Genomic DNA, 21,145 nt, shown 5'->3' with positions numbered 1-21,145 from the left:
ATTAAAGTGCAAGAATGAAGTGATAAACTAAGTAAACAAGTAACTTATTCATGGTTGTTCATACTTTAAAGATTCAAGCCTATGTCTTGATCTTTAGAAAGTAAACTTTTAAAGTTTACTTCATGAACTTCAAGTATGATTTCAACACATGAACATTAATCTTTTGATACTTTAAGTGTAGAACATAAACTAGAGAGTTTATGTTCTTGTTTTGTTCTTGTAAATACAAGAAAAATGAAGAATAAACTACCAAGTTTGATTCTTGAAAACATGTAAGTAAAGAAAGATAACAACTAGTATGTATGTAACAATAATCAAGTAAACAACTACAACTAACAAAAGACTATAACAAACAAGGAATGATGATGATATATGGATGCTTGGTTTCGGTTTAGGGACAAAGAAAGAAGAGAGAAAACTTCAAGTTACTTACAACTTGAGAGAGAAATGAGAGAAGGAGTTTGAGAGCAAATGAGTGTGTGTGAGAAATGAGAGAAATGCTAGCAATATGTGATCACATTTTGAAACAAAAAATGCACTACCAAGGCCATAAAGGCCACGGCCTGCAGTAGTAAAAGGGGAAGGGATGTATTCAATGGTTACAAGCATGTAAAGATGACAAAAGTTGGTTAATAGAATGGTTATGCATGGGGATAAGTTGCTAACTAGATTCTAAAAGCCTTAACCAACTAGTTTCCATTTAACTTGGTACTTACACATGAAAGAGTGGGCTAACTAAGTCCATTTAAAAGGTAGGGTAGGCTTATAAGTCTTATTCATGAGTCCATTAACTTTGTCAAGCCCAAGTTCAAGTATTTAACAAATAAATCCAATTAAAAGCCCAAGTAACTAACTAACAACTTTAGTTAATTAAAATGATTAATAATCTTAATCATGAATGTAAATAATATCTAAAAATATTATTCGTGAAAGTTCCGGGTGTCACAAAGACGTTTCGGGCAATTAAAGTTAAGTTCGAGCAATCATGGCAACATGTAAATGTAATAACATACATTCATTTTATCACACGTATTAATAATAACAATTATTAATAGATAAACGTTGGAAATTCCAGGGTCATTACATTACCCACCTGTTAAAGAAAATTTCATCCCGAAATTTAAGCTGAGGTAGATGGAGGAGTCGGGAAAAGGTGAGGATACTTCCGCATCATTTGATCCTCTCGCTCTCAAGTAAACTCAGGTCCTCGTTTAGCATTCCATCGTACTCGAACGATCAGAATCTTGTTGCGTTTCAAAGTTTTGATCTCACGATCCATAATTTCAACAGGTTCCTCCACAAAGTGGAGTTTGTCGTCAATGGTAAGTTCCTCAAGTGGTATGATAAGTTCAGGTGCAGCAAGACACTTCTTCAAGTTTGACACATGGAAGGTAGGATGAACTGAGCTCAATTGTGCTGGTAGATCCAAACGGTAAGCAACGGGTCCAACACGTTCCAAGATTTCAAAAGGACCAATGTATCGTGGGTTCAACTTTCCACATTTTCCAAAACGAATCACACCCTTCCAAGGTGCAACCTTTAACATTACACGGTCGCCCACATTGAATTCAAAATCCTTACGTTTAAGATCGGCATAACTCTTTTGACGGTCATGAGCAGTCTTTAGTCTAGCTTGAATCTGAGCAATCTTCTCCGTCGTTTCGTGGACTACCTCGGGTCCGGTGATTTGCTTTTCGCCTACATCGGCCCAACAAATCGGAGATCGGCACTTACGACCATACAATGCTTCAAAAGGCGCGGCATTAATGCTCGAGTGATAACTGTTGTTGTACGAGAATTCGGCTAGTGGCAAATGCCTTTCCCAGGCCTTTCCAAAATCAATGACACATGCACGCAACATGTCTTCCAACGTCTGAATCGTTCGTTCACTTTGCCCGTCAGTCTGAGGATGATAAGCAGTACTCATGTCAAGACGAGTTCCCATGGCTTCTTGCAAAGAACGCCAAAATCTAGAGGCAAAACGGGGATCGCAATCGGAGATGATCGATAGAGGTACACCGTGTCGTGATACAACCTCCTTAATGTATAGCTGAGCAAGTCTTTCCATTGTATTAGTTTCCTTCATCGCTAGGAAGTGTGCAGATTTGGTAAGGCGGTCAACAATAACCCAAATAGTATCATATCCGCCCACCGTCTTTGGTAACTTGGTATTGAAATCCATTGTGATCCTTTCCCACTTCCATTGTGGGATCTCCGGCTATTGAAGTAACCCAGAAGGTCTCTGATGCTCGGCTTTAACCTTCGAGCAAGTCAAACATTTACCAACATAAGTCGCAACGTCCTTCTTAAGATTCGGCCACCAATACTATTCTTTAAGGTCGTGGTACATTTTGCCCGCTCCAGGGTGAATTGAATATCTCGATTTGTGTGCCTCATCAAGTATGAGGTTCCGTAGATCTCCATAAAGAGGTACCCAAATCCTTCCGGCATAACATCGGAGTCCAGACTCCCTAACCTCGAATCGAGAGACAAGTATGTTCAAATGTTCGTGAGATATATTCTCCTTCTTGAGAGCCTCATCTTGGGCTACTCTGATCTGACTGTTGAGGTTCGAATGGATGGTGATGTTCAGAGCCCTAACACGAAGAGGTGCCGTCCTCTCCTTTCGGCTTAAAGCGTCAGCTACAACATTGGCCTTGCCAGGGTGATAACGGAGTTCACAATCATAGTCTTTGAGCGTCTCGATCCATCGACGCTGTCTCATATTCAGTTGCTTCTGATCAAAGATGTGCTGGAGACTCTTGTGATCGGTGAAGATAGTACTCTTAGTTCCATACAAATAATGTCTCCACAATTTGAGTGAAAATACAACGGCTCCAAGTTCAAGATCATGCATAGTGTAGTTCTGCTCGTGAGTCTTCAGTTGGCGGGAGGCATAGGCAATAACCTTTGATCGTTGCATCAGTACACAACCAAAACTACTCTTCGATGCATCACAATAAACAACGAAATCGTCACTGCCTTCGGGAAGCGATAGAATAGGTGCGGAGGTTAACTTCTTCTTCAAAGTTTGGAATGCTGATTCGTGTGCGGGTTCCCAAATGAACTTCTTGCCCTTGTGAGTCAGCGCAGTCAAAGGACGCGCAATCAGAGAAAATCCTTCGATGAATCTTCGGTAATAACCGGCGAGACCTAGGAATTGGCGAATATGCATCAGAGTAGTGGGGGTCTCCCACTTGCTGATTGCTTCAATCTTGGCGGGGTCAACTTTGATACCCTGGTCGCTCACAACATGACCCAGAAATTGAACTTCCTTCAACCAAAATTCACACTTGGAGAATTTGGCGTAAAGTTGCTCTTGTCTCAAGAGCTCAAGCACTAGTCGGAGGTGTTGCTCATGCTCTTCTTCGCTCTTAGAGTAGATGAGGATATCATCTATGAAGACGATAACAAACTTATCCAAGTACGGCTTGCAGACACGATTCATGAGGTCCATGAACACGGCAGGTGCATTTGTCAAACCGAATGGCATTACGAGAAACTCATAATGACCATAACGGGTCCTGAATGCAGTTTTCATCACGTCACTTTCCTTCACCCTCAACTGGTGGTACCCAGATCGCAAATCGATCTTTGAGTAAACGCTCGATCCTTGTAGTTGGTCAAAAAGATCGTCAATTCGTGGAAGAGGATACCGATTCTTGATCGTCAATTTGTTGAGTTCACGGTAGTCGATACACATACGGAAGGATCTATCCTTCTTCTTCACAAACAGAACAGGTGCGCCCCAAGGCGAGAAACTTGGTTGGATAAATCCACGGTCAAGTAGTTCTTGTAGTTGGCTTTGTAATTCTTGCATCTCGGTTGGTGCGAGTCTATAAGGTGCGCGAGCTACAGGTGCAGCTCCTGGCACTAAGTAAATCTGAAACTCTACTGCTCTCTGCAGCGGCAATCCAGGCAATTCCTCTGGAAAGACATCAGAAAATTCGTTCACTATTCGAACGTCGTTCACATTCTTCACCTCAGTTTCTACCGCATTCACATGTGCTAGGATAGCAAAACGTCCCTTCTTCATAATCTTTTGCGCTTTCACACAACTAATGAGGTACAAATTCGAGGTACATCTCTCTCCATAGATAACCAGTGGTTCGCCATCTCCTTGTGGTATGCGAAGTGCTTTATATTCGCAGATAATATCGGCCTTTATCTTGCTCAACCAATCCATACCGACGATCACGTCAAAACTTCCCAGTTTGATTGGTATCAAATCAATTTCGAAATCTGCACCAGCTATGTTGATAATAGCTCCACGACTAATATGGTCAACTTTCTCAAGTTTACCGTTGGCGACCTCGACAACCATACTCTCTTTTAACGGGACTAACGACCAATTAATCTTATCGCAAAAATGTCTACATACATAACTTCTATCCGCACCAGTATCAAACAAGACAGAAGCTAAAATATTGTTGATTGTGAATATACCTGTCACCAAGTCGGGGTTATCGCGTGCATCCCTTGCATTAACATTAAAAGCTCTACCACGGGGTGGTCCTCCGTATTTTCGCTTGTTTGGGCACGCATTTATGAAATGGCCCGTATGTCCACATTCGTAGCACTTCCTAGGTCCATTGGTGTTCGGCTTCCCATTTAAAGTGGTGACCTTGCAGTCTTTTCCGATATGCCCAGCCCGTTGACACTTCTCGCAGACAACATTGCAATACCCAGTGTGGTGTTTGTAACACCTCTTGCAATGTGGTAAGGTTCCCTTGTAGTTCGGGTTGGAGTTGGTGTTGTTGTTGGGGTTGGGGTTTCCACCGTTGTTGTGCCTCTTGGCGGGGGTCTGGTCATAGGTTCTCCCCCTGTTGTTGTGGTGGTGGTGGTTGTTGTTGTTGTTGTTGTTGTTGTTGTTGTTATTATCCCACTTTCTCTTTTCGCTACTACCAGCTTCAAACCTAGCCTTCTCCGGCTCATCAATGAGAATCTGATTCATGAGGGTATGCGCCATGCGCATTGCTTCGGGAGCATTCAGTGGCTTGGATGAGGTGACATTTCCCTTAATGCTCTTAGGGAGTCCCCAGAAGTACCTTTCCATTCGCTTGAATTCTGGGGTGACCATTGTCGGACACATAAGAGCTAACTCAAGAAACCTCCTGTTGTAACCATCAAGGTCGTTCCCAACGGCCTTTAACTGCATAAATTCGATTTCCATCTTCTGGATTTCGGTTCTCAGACAATACTCATCAATCATTGCCGCTTTGAATTCCTCCCAAGGCGTAGCATACGCCTCATCAATGCCTTTCGCTTGAGCTAACGTGTTCCACCACGTTAGTGCACCGTCAGATAGCGTGCAAGAAGCAAATTTGGTCTTATTGTCCTCCGAACAGTTGCTAACTCGGAATACTAATTCAAGTTTCTCGAACCATCTGGTGAGACCAACCGGTCCCTCGGTTCCACTGAAGTTATGCGGTTTGCAGCTCTGGAATTCCTTGTAAGTACACCCATTTCGAACGGGTGGGATAACTGGTGGTGGTGGCGGTGGACCTTGGAGATTTCTTTCTGCTGGGGCTGCGGCTACACGTTCTTGGATCATCTCTTCAATTTGAGCAGCAGTAGGTGTGGATCGACCGTTAGCCATGGTATTCTAAACAAAAGTTTTGACTTAAGTCAAAATCCAGCATTCAATATATAATAATATAGTATATAACAACCAACATGGAATCAAAACATCACATGTTATTAAATAACGCATCTAGGTACAAATATCACAGAATCATCGTACAGTAATGTAAATAGAGCATCGTGCAAGAATTAAATAACGCAAAGTTCCATTCATTAATAATAATAAGTTTCATACATCTGAATAAGTTCGTGCAATACATGAGTAATACAATAAACTACAACTAGATTACATAACGAAATCTAAATACAAAAGTCCTACGGTGGAGGTGGGTGTAGGATGTCTAAAACCTGAGCCAACTGCTCCTCGAGCTCAGTAACCCGAGCTCGGAGGATTCCCACCTCCCTTGTCAATTCCTCGACTGTGGAAGATGGTGGGGCAGGCGGTGCTGGTGGTGCAGGTGGGGCCGGTGGAGCGGATGGTGCTGGTGGAGCGGGTGGTGCAGACCGCACGAAGCGGGGTGTAGATGTCCCGGCTCCAGAAATAGTTAGCACGTAACGAGGTGCCTTACGTATGAGTGGGTCGGCAGGGTACGGCACAAGCCGCTTACGGGCAGTAACCCTCCGACGCCGACCAAAAGCGTCGGTGAAAGCACAACCTCCATTCACCCCTGGAATAACGGTGCCATCAGGACGGTACCGCTTCTTCGGCGGGGTGGAGGGTGCCTGTATAGGTATATCAGCAGGGTCCTCGTCGTCACTGGAGTCTGATGAAGAATCATCTGATGAAGAATCGGCGGATGATGAGTCATCCGAATCATGCGGAGGTGGCACGGGTGGCTGAACTGGCAGTCTGAAGGCGGCCAACATCTCTCTGTGTCTGCCTGGTGGAATCGGCACTAAACGTCCATCTAGAGTGAGTCGGCACGGCATGCGCATATGGTTGCGGAATGGCCCTTCCCCAAACTCCGCGGGGATCACAACTCCACCGATGCGGGGCTGTGAATCCGAGGGTCCGGGAGCAGACGGAGCTGGAATCTCCGTAGGGCTCACGTGTCCATCAGAAGTAGCCACTGGTGTAGGTGGCTGGCTGCTAGTCCCGGAAGATGAAGCGCCGGGGTCACTCATGCGTATCGGGATTGGTGGATCGGCAACAGTGGTAGGTAGAGTAGCTGAAGAGTCTAAACTGCCCAAAACGCTAGCAGGTGGTACATCCGACATCTGAACAAGGAAAAATAAATTTTCCATGTCAGTAAGTCATAAGCAAGCACGTATTAGGCCAACAGTTTAAATCATATATAACAATAAGTAGCATGGCAATAACCGCAAATCGTACAAAGGTAGCATGCAATCGAAAGCAAGTAATATCATACAGCAGTGAAATCATGTAGTAGCATAAGGCATATAGCAGTAAAAGCAAGCAGCAGCATGCGGTAAGTTCAGCGGAAACAAGTAAACTAGCAAGTTGTAGATTAGTCCTATTAGTGAATCCTAATCGGGTCAGTCTTAGACTCACTAATGCAACCTAATTCCCTACAACCAATGCTCTGATACCAAATGAGATGCCCCGTACAAAACCATCGTGTACGAATCATCAACAACAGGATCATTACAAGGTTAAGTACTATATGCTGTAATTAAAGAAGTTGCATTCACGATAAAAAGGTGATGTCATAACCGACATCAAATGTTTTACATTTCAAAAGCATGCTTCACTAAGTAGAATCAAATAATAAGTGTATGTGACCACAATGGTCGTTACAAGTCATAGTTCGAAAGTACTAAAGTTTGAATGCAAGGTAAAGTAGTTCATGCGATGACAACTCTAAGCAGCGGGTGTCTACAGCACGACTAGTACACAGCGGAAGCTAACCTCAAGCACCTGAGAAAAACATGCTTAAAAACATCAACACAAAGGTTGGTGATCTATAGTTTAAGTATAACAGTATGTAGGGTAGGCCACGAGATTTCAGTGCTACAAAGAGCGTTTCAAAACAGTATGATAAAGTATATGTTAACCGTGGGCACTTGGTAAATAACTTAACGTTTATACCCCCTGAAAGTACGCTTGGCAAGTGCGTATGTCTACGAAGTATTAAAGACTCGTTAAATGCTAGCGCGACTAGCCCGAGTGGGGATGTCAAACCCTATGGATCCATATCTAAGATTCGCGTTCACGGTTCAAAAACCAATGATTAAACGTTACCGAGCTAAAGGGAATGTTTCTGCCATTATATAACCCACACATATATAATGTTTAAGTACTCATGCCTAGTATGTAAAACATAAAATCCGCATGTATTCTCAGTTCCCAAAATAAGTTAAAGTAAAAAGGGAATGCTATAACTCACAATGATAATGTAGTCGTAAAGTCGGTTCGGAAAAGGTGTGCAAGTAATCGGTCCGAAAGTCCTCAACCTAAGTCAAATAGTACTAAGTCAGTAAATCGTCTTAATAGGTTTAAAAGTATGTAAATTAGGTCTTAAAGGTTATCATCATTCATCATCAAACAAAAGGCGTAAAGTAAGTTTCGTTTATGAAAGTAGTTTACAACAAAGGCTGACTTCAGTCAGTCACCACGGTCTCTAACCTTACTGAATTAAGGTGAGACCAGTGGCCATGGCTCCGTATATGAGTCCTTTAAGTGTGGTAAAATTTACAGAAGCAAACTCATCTTCGTTTAACCGTGGTGACGGCTTAAGTGCGAGTAGGTCTGAAATTTCTGCACAACGTTAAAAGGACATAGTGACGATCGGAGGGCCATAAATCCTAAACCGTAACTCGGATTAAGACGAGTCCTATATGAAAAGTTATCTACTCGAAAAGATCTATTTGAAAATCATAATCACAACAGCCCAGGTCTACTGGTCTGTTACAGAAACAGCAGAACAGTAGGCAGAGAAGAGTAAGCAGAAAAATAATGGGTTCCGGTGGGTTTGGTGTTTGATGTTCATCATGGTTCTCATCCTTGATGCCTATAGCTTCAAGTGTACAACTCATTGATGTGTTTACATCAAATTTACCAAGTTTCGACCATCATAACCCTTGTGCAAGTCCAAGACATGTAGCACAACTTCACTTAAGAGTTGTAAGTGTTTTGATGAACCAAAGTTACATCAAAGTCTTAGATCTAACACATACATGAACTTTAAGACTAATAATAAGTTACAAACTTGAAAATGAACTTATAAATCAAGATCTTAAGATGTAGAACATAGTTCTTAGTTAGATCTTGAAGATCCAAGACCCAAAAGTCTAGATCAAGCATAAGTATACAAAGTTATATTTAAAGAAAACTTATTTATATGTTCTTGAACTTTCAAGTTAACTTTTAGTTCAAGATTAATGAGATCAAGACTAACTTGTAGTACTTGACCATTTAAACTAATTACATGAAATTAAAGTGCAAGAATGAAGTGATAAACTAAGTAAACAAGTAACTTATTCATGGTTGTTCATACTTTAAAGATTCAAGCCTATGTCTTGATCTTTAGAAAGTAAACTTTTAAAGTTTACTTCATGAACTTCAAGTATGATTTCAACACATGAACATTAATCTTTTGATACTTTAAGTGTAGAACATAAACTAGAGAGTTTATGTTCTTGTTTTGTTCTTGTAAATACAAGAAAAATGAAGAATAAACTACCAAGTTTGATTCTTGAAAATATGTATGTAAAGAAAGATAACAACTAGTATGTAAGTAACAATAATCAAGTAAACAACTACAACTAACAAAAGACTATAACAAACAAGGAATGATGATGATATATGGATGCTTGGTTTCGGTTTAGGGACAAAGAAAGAAGAGAGAAAACTTCAAGTTACTTACAACTTGAGAGAGAAATGAGAGAAGGAGTTTGAGAGCAAATGCGTGTGTGTGAGAAATGAGAGAAATGCTAGCAATATGTGATCAAATTTTGAAACAAAAAATGCACTACCAAGGCCATAAAGGCCACGGCCTGCAGTAGCAAAAGGAGAAGTGGTGTATTCAATGGTTACAAGCATGTAAAGATGACAAAAGTTGGTTAATAGAATGGTTATGCATGGGGATAAGTTGCTAACTAGATTCTAAAAGCCTTAACCAACTAGTTTCCATTTAACTTGGTACTTACACATGAAAGAGTGGGCTAACTAAGTCCATTTAAAAGGTAGGGTGGGCTTATAAGTCTTATTCATGAGTTCATTAACTTTGTCAAGCCCAAGTTCAAGTATTTAACAAATAAATCTAATTAAAAGCCCAAGTAACTAACTAACAACTTTAGTTAATTAAAATGATTAATAATCTTAATCATGAATGTAAATAATATCTAAAAATATTATTCGTGAAAGTTCCGGGTGTCACAAAGACGTTTCGGGCAATTAAAGTCAAGTTTGGGCAATCATGGCAACATGTAAATGTAATAACATACATTCGTTTTATCACACGTATTAATAATAACAATTATTAATAGATAAACGTTGGAAATTCCAGGGTCGTTACATCCTCTTCCTCATCAGATGATGAATCTTCATCCTCCAATGCTTCTGTGTACAAAGCCTTCTCCTGATCTTTGTTCTTTGACTTTTCTGCTTCACTCTTCAACTTCATGTACTTGAGCTAATACTTTCTTGCTTTGTCAACAGACTTGTTGGTATTTGAACCTCCTTCACTCTTAGACCAGCAATCTGCAGCTATGTGACCTATCTTGCCACACTTAAAACATTTAGCTTTCTTTGGATCAAAAGTACTCTTACCTTTACCCTTCTTATAACCAAACCTTTTCTGCTCAATCCTTTGAGTCAAAAGAGCCACCTGCCCTTCCATATCTTGAATCTCCTCATCTTCATCAGAATCACTATCATCATCAGAAGTTTCATCACTTTCAGATTCAACCTTGCTAGAATAACTGGAGAATAGTTGCTTATTCTTCTTTGTGGTAGCCACCAATGCAGCTTCTGGATCTTTAACAACTTTCTTAGCATTAATCTTGTTCTTTAATTGTGTTTCTTCAAAATTTGATAGTATGCCAAACAGCTCACTTAATTCATAGTTGTCTATCTTCTCACTGATTACCATGGATGTAATCACAGACTCAAAATTTGAAGGTAACAATTCAATGAACTTTTGACACAATACCTGTTGTGTTTTCTCTACGCCAACACTTCCAAGATCATTAATTAGAACCTGAAATCTTGAATGGAGATCACTCAAAGATTCTTTAGGCTGAGCAGTAAAGATTCATAACATCTTATCAGATTCTTCTTCTTCTGAGTCTTAACAACTGTGACTCCTTCATAGTCATTAAACAAAAGATCCCACATAGCTTTTGCAGTTTTGGCATGACTTATCTTTCTAAGAATCGGAACAGTAATAGCATTGCCTATAATACTCCTTATCTTGCTATCAAGCTTGAATTTTATGGCTTGTGCTTCAGTCCATCTATCTCTTGGAGTTTTACGAAAATAAGCAGGTTGTGCAGCAACAGTATCTGTGGCAGGAACAGCTTCAACCATTGCACCAGGTATAATAGGTCCTGTTGTGAGGACTTGCTCAGCATCTTCATGAATGGAACCCTGAAACCAAAGAACTTTCAGTTTCCATGTTGCAAAGTCTGTGCCATCGAATATTGGCACACCTTTTCCAGCCATAACTGGGGTTAGAATGGTACTGGTAGACATCTTGATCAATATATGGATCGTTTAAAAAGATTACCAAGTTGGATTTACACCTTTCCAGCTCTGATACCAGTTATTAGTTCACAGTATTCAACTATGAACACCAGACTCTCAATAGAACAATCAATATGAATTATAAGAACAGACAATTGAGAGAACACGAATTGAAAATATATGAAAGACAAAGTATTTCGTGCAAAAAGATACATCATCATAATGAACCATACCCCTATTTATACAGAGTTAAACCAAATCTTGAAGATTTGGTTTCCTAAACTACTTGACTAAAACTTAGGAAAAGATAAACTTAAAACTAACAAATATTCTAAACAATGCAAAGTTTATCTTCTAGATATAACACAGAATCAAAACACAATCTTCTGAATATTTAAACAAATCTCCAGAATTTTCCATAGCTTAATCATCAAGTAATCAAAACGTTGACTTTATCAAAATCTGCAACTTCAGACTCTAGGACTCCAGACTCTAACTCCTGCAAAACACTTTGACTCATCAGATCATTTTTCCAACATTTGCATACGTGTCTATGGTATCCCAAGATTACATAATATATTAGAATACATGTATAATACAATATAATTTAGCTAGGATATGATTTGTATAGAATTGGTACAATATTTCCCGTAGCTATAACAATCAAAAAATATCCAATCTTGTTTTACCCATAACTTCTTCGTTTTAAATCCGTTTTGAGTGAATAAAATTGCTATGGTTTCATATTGAACTCTATTTTATGAATCTAACCAGAAAAAGTATAGGTTTGTAGTCGAAAATATAAGTTACAAGTCATTTTTGTAAGAGGTAGTCATTTCAGTCGAAAGAACGACGTCTTGATGACCATTTTGAAAAACATAGTTCCACTCTGAGTTTAACCATGATTTTTGGATATAGATTCATGTTCATAAGAAAAATCATTCTCCCAAAAGAACAACTTTTAAATTAAAGTTTATCATATTTTTTAATTATCAAACCCAAAACAGCCCGCGGTGTTACTACGATGGCGTATGTCCGGTTTTACGGTGTTTTTTCGTGTTTTCAGGTTTTAAATCATTAAGTTAGCATATCATATAGATATAGAACATGTGTTTAGTTGATTTTAAAAGTCAAGTTAGAAGGATTAACTTTATTTGCGAACAAGTTTAGAATTAACTAAACTATGTTCTAGTGATTACAAGTTTAAACCTTCGTATAAGATAGTTTTATATGTATGAATCGAATGATGTTATGAACATCATTACTACCTTAACTTTAGTAGTTAAACCTACTGGAAGTGACAAGAAATGATCTAGCTTCAAAGGATCTTGGATGGCTTGAAAGTTCTTGAAGTAGAATCATAACACGAAAACAAGTTCAAGTAAGATTATCACTCGAATTAAGATAGTTATAGTTATAGGAATTGAATCAAAGTTTGTATATGAGTATTACCTAGATTTAGAATGATATCTTACTATAAACAACAAGGATTTCTTGAGGTTGGATGATCACTTTACAAGATTGGAAGTGAGCTAGTAAACTTGGAAGTATTCTTGATTTTATGAAACTAGAACTTGTAGAATTTATGAAGAACACTTAGAACTTGAAGATGGAACTTGAGAGAGATCAATTAGATGAAGAAAATTGAAGAATGAAAGTATTTGTAGATATTTTTGGTCGTTGGTATATGGATTAGATATAAAGGATATGTAATTTTGTTTTCATTTAAATAAGTCATGAATGATTACTAATATTTTTGTAATTAATGATTACTAATATTTTTATAATTTTATGAGATATTTCATGCTAGTTGCCAAATGATGGTTCTCACATGTGTTAGGTGACTCACATGGGCTGCTAAGAGCTGATCATTGGAGTGTATATATGTGATGACCCGGAAATTTCTGACCAAATTTAAACTTAATCTTTAATGTTTCCGACACGATAAGCAAAGTCTATGAAGTTGAATCTAAAAATTTTGAATTATTCAATTACCTTCGATTGTTCTCAACGATTCGCAAACAATTATATGTAAATAGGTACATATACTATAACTTGAAAACATAACAAAATGTTAAGTAAATGATACTGTGCATTAAACTTATTGGTTTGATTATCTGATTGATATATTCAACTACGGAATGAAAAGATTATGCCAAACGATTGAATTAAAAGATATTTAATGAGTCCCTTAAGGATTATGATATTATTACGGGTCTCTGTTGTGAGGTACACGTTGATTTGGGAAATCATTCATTCTTAACGGTATTCGGAATAAATGGTAAAGTGTTTGTTTAAATAACGTAATTTGGACACATACAATAATAAGGAATATTAACTGTTGGAATTAGATATATGAATAACTTGCGATATGTATTTTAAAACGTGTTTATTAATATTGAAAATATATATTTAACAATACGATAAAATATAATATTAACTTGGTCATAAAAATGAATTGTTATTATATATATATATATATATTAACAAATAGCGAGACGATGATTTATAGAAGTAAATGACCAAAATACTCGAAAGTTTAAGATATACTTTGAGTGGTATAGTTTAAGGATAATTTAAGGCTATATTTTGACAAAGGTACGTGACACGAAACGTAAAATGCAAGTTTTCTCAGTGTACGAAAGGACGTTTGAAAAACCAGAACTAGGATATAAGTCGAGTGATGACGTACGACTTATCAGAACAAAAATTACAAGTCAACTATGCATGTGAATTTAATATAATATATAATTAATTATATAAATTAAATATATTATATATATAATATAAAATTATGTCGACAAACAAGAAGTTAAAAATTTGTGAGCTGTCCCAGGGTGCCATGCGATCGCATGGCCTTGAAGCACAAATCCCATGCGATCGCATGGGGTACTTTTTCAGAAAAAGTTCTATAAAAAGCTCGAATTCTGGCTCTTACATATCATTCATCTATCTATCTTTATTACTATATTACTCCATAATTATTATTAATTATTTTATTATTTATATTATTATTAATAAAGATTATTATTATTATTATTATTATTAATATTATTAGGATTAATATTATTATTATTAATCTTATTATTATTATTAGAATATACATAAAATATTACGACGAAGCCATGAGCGGGTCACTTTTGAAATGGGTTTTCGAGCGGGATAAAGCTAAGGAAATTATGGGTTATAGCTATGGAGGTTATGGGTAATATTCATGGGTATTGTTTGCAAATCAAACCTAGTGTTTATCACCTCTGTTACGTCTACATACTTTCCTACAATATTGAATCTCAATACTGATACGTAAGCACTCATATCTTATCTTTTATATATTAATTATGTATCCATGTCTAGTGCTCGAGTATATATATGTATATATGCTTGTATGCTAAATTTCGTCGTTAAACAGTTTATAACGAATCACTAATTAAATACATATATTACTGGTAAAAGGTATATGATATACATGTTTTTGGAAAGCTGGCGAAAAATCAATAACTTTTCATTTAGATATCGAATAGTTTCGATGAACGGATTAAAAGATATGATCAACTGAATTATGATTGACGTTAATTGAAATTGATTTTGAATCTGCAATTAAGATTTAAACAACTTGTTTATGAGACTGATAAAGTGAACTTTTAAATATTACCAACCGAGTAAATGAATCCTTATATAAGGCACGTCTCGTTTTGTTGAACTATTGTCAAAATTGACTTTTTTGAAACGACTTTGGATAACTATTATATGTCGATCTCGAGCATTAGGATTGTGATACACTATGACCTGACCTAGCTTAATAGACATTTATTGACCAACATATGTTCTCTAGGTTGAGATCTACGATTAATTGGTAATCCGAGTTTCGGTCACATTTTGGTGAACAACTTTATATGCTGCTAAGGTGAGTTTCATTTGCTCCCTTTTTAATTGATTTTGCAATATATATTTTTGGGCTGAGAATACATGCACTTTATTTTAAACACAATGGATACAAGTACATACTAAATTCTACACTGAGTTTGAACCGAAAATCCCTTAGCTTTGGTAACTAGTAACTGCCAGTTATAAGAACTGGTGGGCGCGAGTAGTAGTATATGGATCCATAGGGCTTGACATCCCCGTCTGTTCCAGGTATAGAAACCCTAGCCTGAACTATAAAACAGACGTATGCTATTTGAGTTTAGTACACGTTGGTTTGCGTGTATTGTACATGTTGGTTGCATGTATGTTAAAACAGGGGTACTTATTATAACGTTAAAGCTTAGTTACCAGGGTGCTCAATCTTGTAGAATAATTTGATAAACGTTTCTGGATGAAACAACTGAAATCTTGTGATCCAATTTTATATATAGATTATGCGAAACACTAAAATTATGAACTCACCAACCTTTGTGTTGACATTTGTTAGCATGTTTATTCTCAGGTTTCCTAGAAGTCTTCCGCTGTTTGCTTATATGTTAAACAAGCTATGTGCATGGAGTCGTACATGGCATATTTTTCAAGGAAACGTTGCATTCACCAAATCATCACCATGTATCTTATTTTGACTGCATTGTCAACGGAAGTACTATTATAAACTATTATTTACGGTGATTGTCTATATGTAGAAATCATCAGATGTCGAAAACCTTTGATTTAAATATTCATTTATGGTGTGCCTTTTTAAAAGAATGCAATATTTACAAAACGTATCATATAGAGGTCAAATACCTCGCAATGAAATCGATGAATGACGTGTTCGTCCATATGGATTTGGAGCGATCGTCACAATATACCAATAGTACATACATCTAAAAGCTGTGTATTGTACGAGTACTAATACGGGTGCATACGAGTAGAATTGTTGATGAAACTGAACGAGGATGTAATTGTAAGCATTTTTGTTAAGTAGAAGTATTTTGATAAGTGTCTTGAAGTCTTTCAAAAGTGTATGAATACATATTAAATCACTACATGTATATACATTTTAACTGAGTCGTTAAATCATCGTTAGTCGTTACATGTAAATGTTGTTTTGAAACCTTTAGGTTAACGATCTTGTTAAATGTTGTTAACCCATTGTTTATTATATCTAAAGAGATGTTAAATTATTACATTATCATGATATTATGATATATTAATATATCTTAGTATGATATATATACAGTTAAATGTTGTTACAACGATAATCGTTACATATATGTCTCGTTTCGAAATCATTAAGTTAGTAGTCTTGTTTTTACATATGTAGTTCATTGTTAATACACTTAATGACATATTTACTTATCATTTATCATGATTAAACATAGTGTATCAATATCTTAATATGATTCATATGTATTTAGTAAGACGTTGTTATAACGATAATCGTTATATATATCGTTTCGAGTTTCTTAATTCAATAAACTCAATTTTATGTACATAACTCATTGTTAAAATACCTAATGAGATACTTACTTATCATAATATCATGTTAACTATATATATAATCATATATATGTCATCATATAGTTTTTACAAGTTTTAACGTTCGTGAATCACCGGTCAACTTGGGTGGTCAATTGTCTATATGAAACCTATTTAAACTAATCAAGTCTTAACAAGTTTGATTGCTTAACATGTTGGAAACACTTAATCATATAAATAACAATTTAATTTAATATATATAAACATGGAAAAGTTTGGGTCACTACAGAAGCTGTGGTCAAGGATCGAGTTCAATTCGTGGATGGCAATCATAATTTCAGCTGGGCATGGGTGCGAGATCCTAGGGGAAGAGCAACGGGTGAATTAAATGCTTTAGTTAACTTGATATCTTCGATCCAATCTAGCGGGAAAACAATGGATGAATGGGTATGGAAGCTCGAACAGGATGGCAGGTTCACAACCAAAACTCTAACGGCACTGGTCGACCAAAACAAACTTACAGGTCACACTTCATCAACCGAAACCATTATCAATAAAGCAATACCGCAAAAGGTCAACGTTTTTATTTGGCGTTCCTTACTTCAAAGAATCCCGGTAAGAGCGGAATTGGACAAGAGGGGTTTAGATCTTGACTCGGTATTGTGCCCACTTTGTATCTCCGAGACCGAAACTGTAAACCACGCCCTACTACATTGTAGTGAAGTCAAGAAAGTATGGAATAGCATAGAAAAATGGTGGAACATGGACATTAACACCTCCTCCTTAAATGCGACGCTTACATCCAATCCAAGCTTGATCAATTCTCTGATGGGTAAGTCTATATGGCAGGCAACGATGTGGGTAGTCCCTTATCAAATTTGGATCGCACGAAACAAAAAGGTGTTCACAAGAGTGCGCTGGAACCACAACGACATACTTAACGAGGTGCAACTCAAAAGCTTCCAATGGATTTCCAAGCGCTTAAAGAAAAGTAATCTATCATGGAGTCAATGGCTCATTAATCCGGCATCTTTTGTATCACACTCAAAAGGAATTGGTTAATTTGCGAGATGCTTTGTTCATTGTAGAGGGTTTGTATTGCCTCTGTATTGTAAATTGTTGTATAGATTGAGGCATCATGGCTTATGTAATATGGTCAATATGTGTACATTCGTGGATTTTAATGAAATATACTTGCTTTTCAAAAAAAAAATGTGAAAAGTCCATGAACAATGCACGAGAAGATGAGAAACAGTCTCTAAAAGCTCTTGGCACCAAATACATAAAGATGATACCCGATAGAAGAAATAAATGGAATAGGAGAACATGTCTAACCGGAATGTTTTGCGTCCTCCTAATGTAAGTAAGAGCACGAGGTGTCTGTGTTCCTTTGCCAAGGTCCATTTCGGTGTCGAAAATGGACCTTGAAATTGATTAAAGTGGAGTGTCGTTCAGTGTCCATTTCGATATTCATTTCAGTATCGATTTTAGTCGTGGACCAATAAGAAAATATAATTAAAAAGAAAAAAAACTAAAAAAAAAATTGAAACCACGGTCGGAGGAGTGACAGTGGCCAACTGCAGCAAAATTGACGGTGAGCCGGTATCCAAGTTTAGCCGTCGTCGATATTGGACGGTGAAATTGACCACGGGACACCGTGAGCTCTAAGTGTTTGGTTCAGGACAGTCAACGTTCGTTAATAGTTAAAAACGTCTTTATTAAAGTATGTGGCGATTACTTCAAAAAAAAAAAAATCGACTTCTAAAGTGGTTAAGAGTAAGCTTATAGGTTTAAAACTATCGAGAATGAATGCCGGAGTTACGAAGAATTTATTGAAGTCTGGGCAAAGTATTCTGATCAGTGTCAGAATAAAAAAACATTGAGTGTGAGATTGCGGCAATCTTTTAGTCAGTTGTTAGTTTAGGTTGGTGTTTGATTTAGGTTATATTTGGCGCGTAACTTTTTAGAGCATTTAGCTTTTATGAAAAAGCTCTTATTTGATAAAAAGCTCCGTTTGATTAAAGGAACTTTAAGCTTTTAGACAGAGGGAAAAAGCTAAAAGTTACTAGAAGTAGAGTTTAACTTTTAGCTTTTAGCTTCTAGCTTTTTGCATTTTATTCTTTATTTAACAGATTTAGCTCCTCTGCCAAACATCAAAATATATTTAAAAAGCTAACAGCTAAAAGCTAAAAGCTATCAGCTAAAAGCTACCGGTTACAAGCTGAAAGTTATCAGCTAATAGCTAGTTTTGCCAAACATACCCTTAATTGGTTGTTTGCCTGTGTTGCTTTGTTTATTTTTACGGTAGGTTCGGTCGTATATAGTTTTTAAGCTTTCATTTTCTAGTTCTAGTTCTGAGCCTTCTGTTATCCTATGAATTTTACTTAAGATCATTATAGTTATACTCACTTAATCAAAAGGACTTTGGCCTAGCGGTATCGAGAAGCCCTCTGACCTGGTCATGGGTTCGAGTCATGTTTAGGATATTATTCGTGTAGAATTATGTATACTATGCATGAGTTTGTCGTTCTAAAAAAGTTATATTCACTTGAGTGAATACAACTCGTATAGAATTATGTATACTGTGCATGAGTTTGTCGTTCTAAAAAAGTTATATTCACTTGAGTGAATAAAACATCATTTTTACTAGATGTGCAATATTTTATAAAAGTTATTTGGACTACTTAAGGCAAGTATGCACTTTGGTGGGTGGAATGTTGTAAGATAAACCATATCTTCCTAAATCAGCTTTGTAGCTTCTGTTCTATTTTTCATAGAGATATGTCAAACAGTTATCATTAATGCTTTACATTTGATGGTGTGCTCCGAATAATACCATGTTTAAAATTCGTTTCTTTCACACTCGATAGAACTTTTAGTTTGACATTTTTTGCAGATTGGTACAAAGCAATGGAGATATTATGACTTTGGGCCTAAAGTGGTGCCTCCTATATGTCTTCCTGATACTGTTGATACCGCTGATGTCTATTACAAACAAATTATGGCACTCTCCATGAAGGTGAGACCCCTCTTACTTTATTTCCATTAAAAAGTTCTCTAGAGTTTAAAATTGGTTTTTTAAGTTTATTTAGTATACTTTAGGTAGAGGATGATTCTCACACACACTTTTTTGATCCTCACACACCAATTTAAAGAAATGGAGTATTATTAGAAGAGTAAAAGGTTAAAATAGGTGTGTGAGGATCAAAAAAGGGTGTGTTAGAATCATCCCCTGGTAGGTATGTTCGGTATTCAAAACTAGTTTATGTTACTACTTTTCCCTTGAACATGTGATCCTTTTGTCTATCCAACATTTCTATATGGATCAATTTTGTTGAATCATACTCCCTCCGTTCTAGAATTATTGTGTGGTTAACTTTTTGTTGAATTTAAGATACCTTTGTAAGTCGTCTATTATTTCTTTGATTGAATGAGTTATTTTAAGTAAATGAAGTAATTATAAAGAGTAATTAGTAAATTGGTTTCCATATTAAATGTTACATTTTCAATAATAAAAATGGTTTAATTTGAAATTAAATGGTTTTTAATTGTTAATTAAAGTAAGGGACAATATGTTAGGACAAATCAAAAAATAGTAAGGTAGACAGTTTTTTTTTAGACGGGCGGAGTATATTTTTCGGATTTCGAGCCCAAGAGATATAAGGTGGTCATCGGATATTCACGTATTGAAAGTGATTTTGTGGTTTCGAATAATCAGTCACTTAGTCAAATACTTGGTTGTAATAAATCGGGTTTGTACGAGACAATGTTCGAATGTGCTTTTGACGTTTTAATTTGTAATTATCCGGTGATTTATTATTACATGTATATATCACTATTTATTTATTTTACTCATTCCTATCTAAAATATTATATTTACATTTTATTAACCATTCATCATAATATCTTATGTTACAATCTAGTTAGAAATACCAAGTTGTTTCAAGAAATCTTACGATGACTTACTATTGTAAAATGTGTTCCGAACAGACTTTTTTGTTCTATTTATCTATTGAAAGTTAAAATTAAGTACCCAAATCGGAAGTTAAGAGTTTAATGCCAGCTGGTAGTGCCCAACTTAGAGATTTTTTTTTTTTTTTTTTTTTTTTTTGAAAAGCAAACTCACACACACTATTACATGAATTAACCACGAAACATATATACAAATTGTCCTAAGCAGGACTCGAACCCCCAACTTAGAGATCTTAATAACTGTTGAGATGGATTTAGGGTAAAGTATCGACTCTATAGCATTTGCTTGTTACCAAAAACTGGAGGTCTCAATCTTGTTTTATTCATTATAATTATATTTCATAATTTATTAAATGAAAAGTATTTACTATCTTGTATTTCGCTCCATCTCGGGTCAGGTTCAAGTTCCGCCACCGACGATATGTCTTAACAAGAACCCCGAGTGGCCCACATGAACCATTTATTTCCGATTTTGTCGATTTCATTGCAGCTCAGATAAGAACCAAATCTTTAACAATAATTTCTAAGGTGTTTAACAATAAAATAATTCAATTC

This window comes from Rutidosis leptorrhynchoides, chromosome 6 (genome assembly GCF_046630445.1).
Source record: "Rutidosis leptorrhynchoides isolate AG116_Rl617_1_P2 chromosome 6, CSIRO_AGI_Rlap_v1, whole genome shotgun sequence".
In the NCBI taxonomy this organism is placed as follows: domain Eukaryota; kingdom Viridiplantae; phylum Streptophyta; class Magnoliopsida; order Asterales; family Asteraceae; genus Rutidosis; species Rutidosis leptorrhynchoides.
This window is presented reverse-complemented; position numbering follows the sequence as displayed.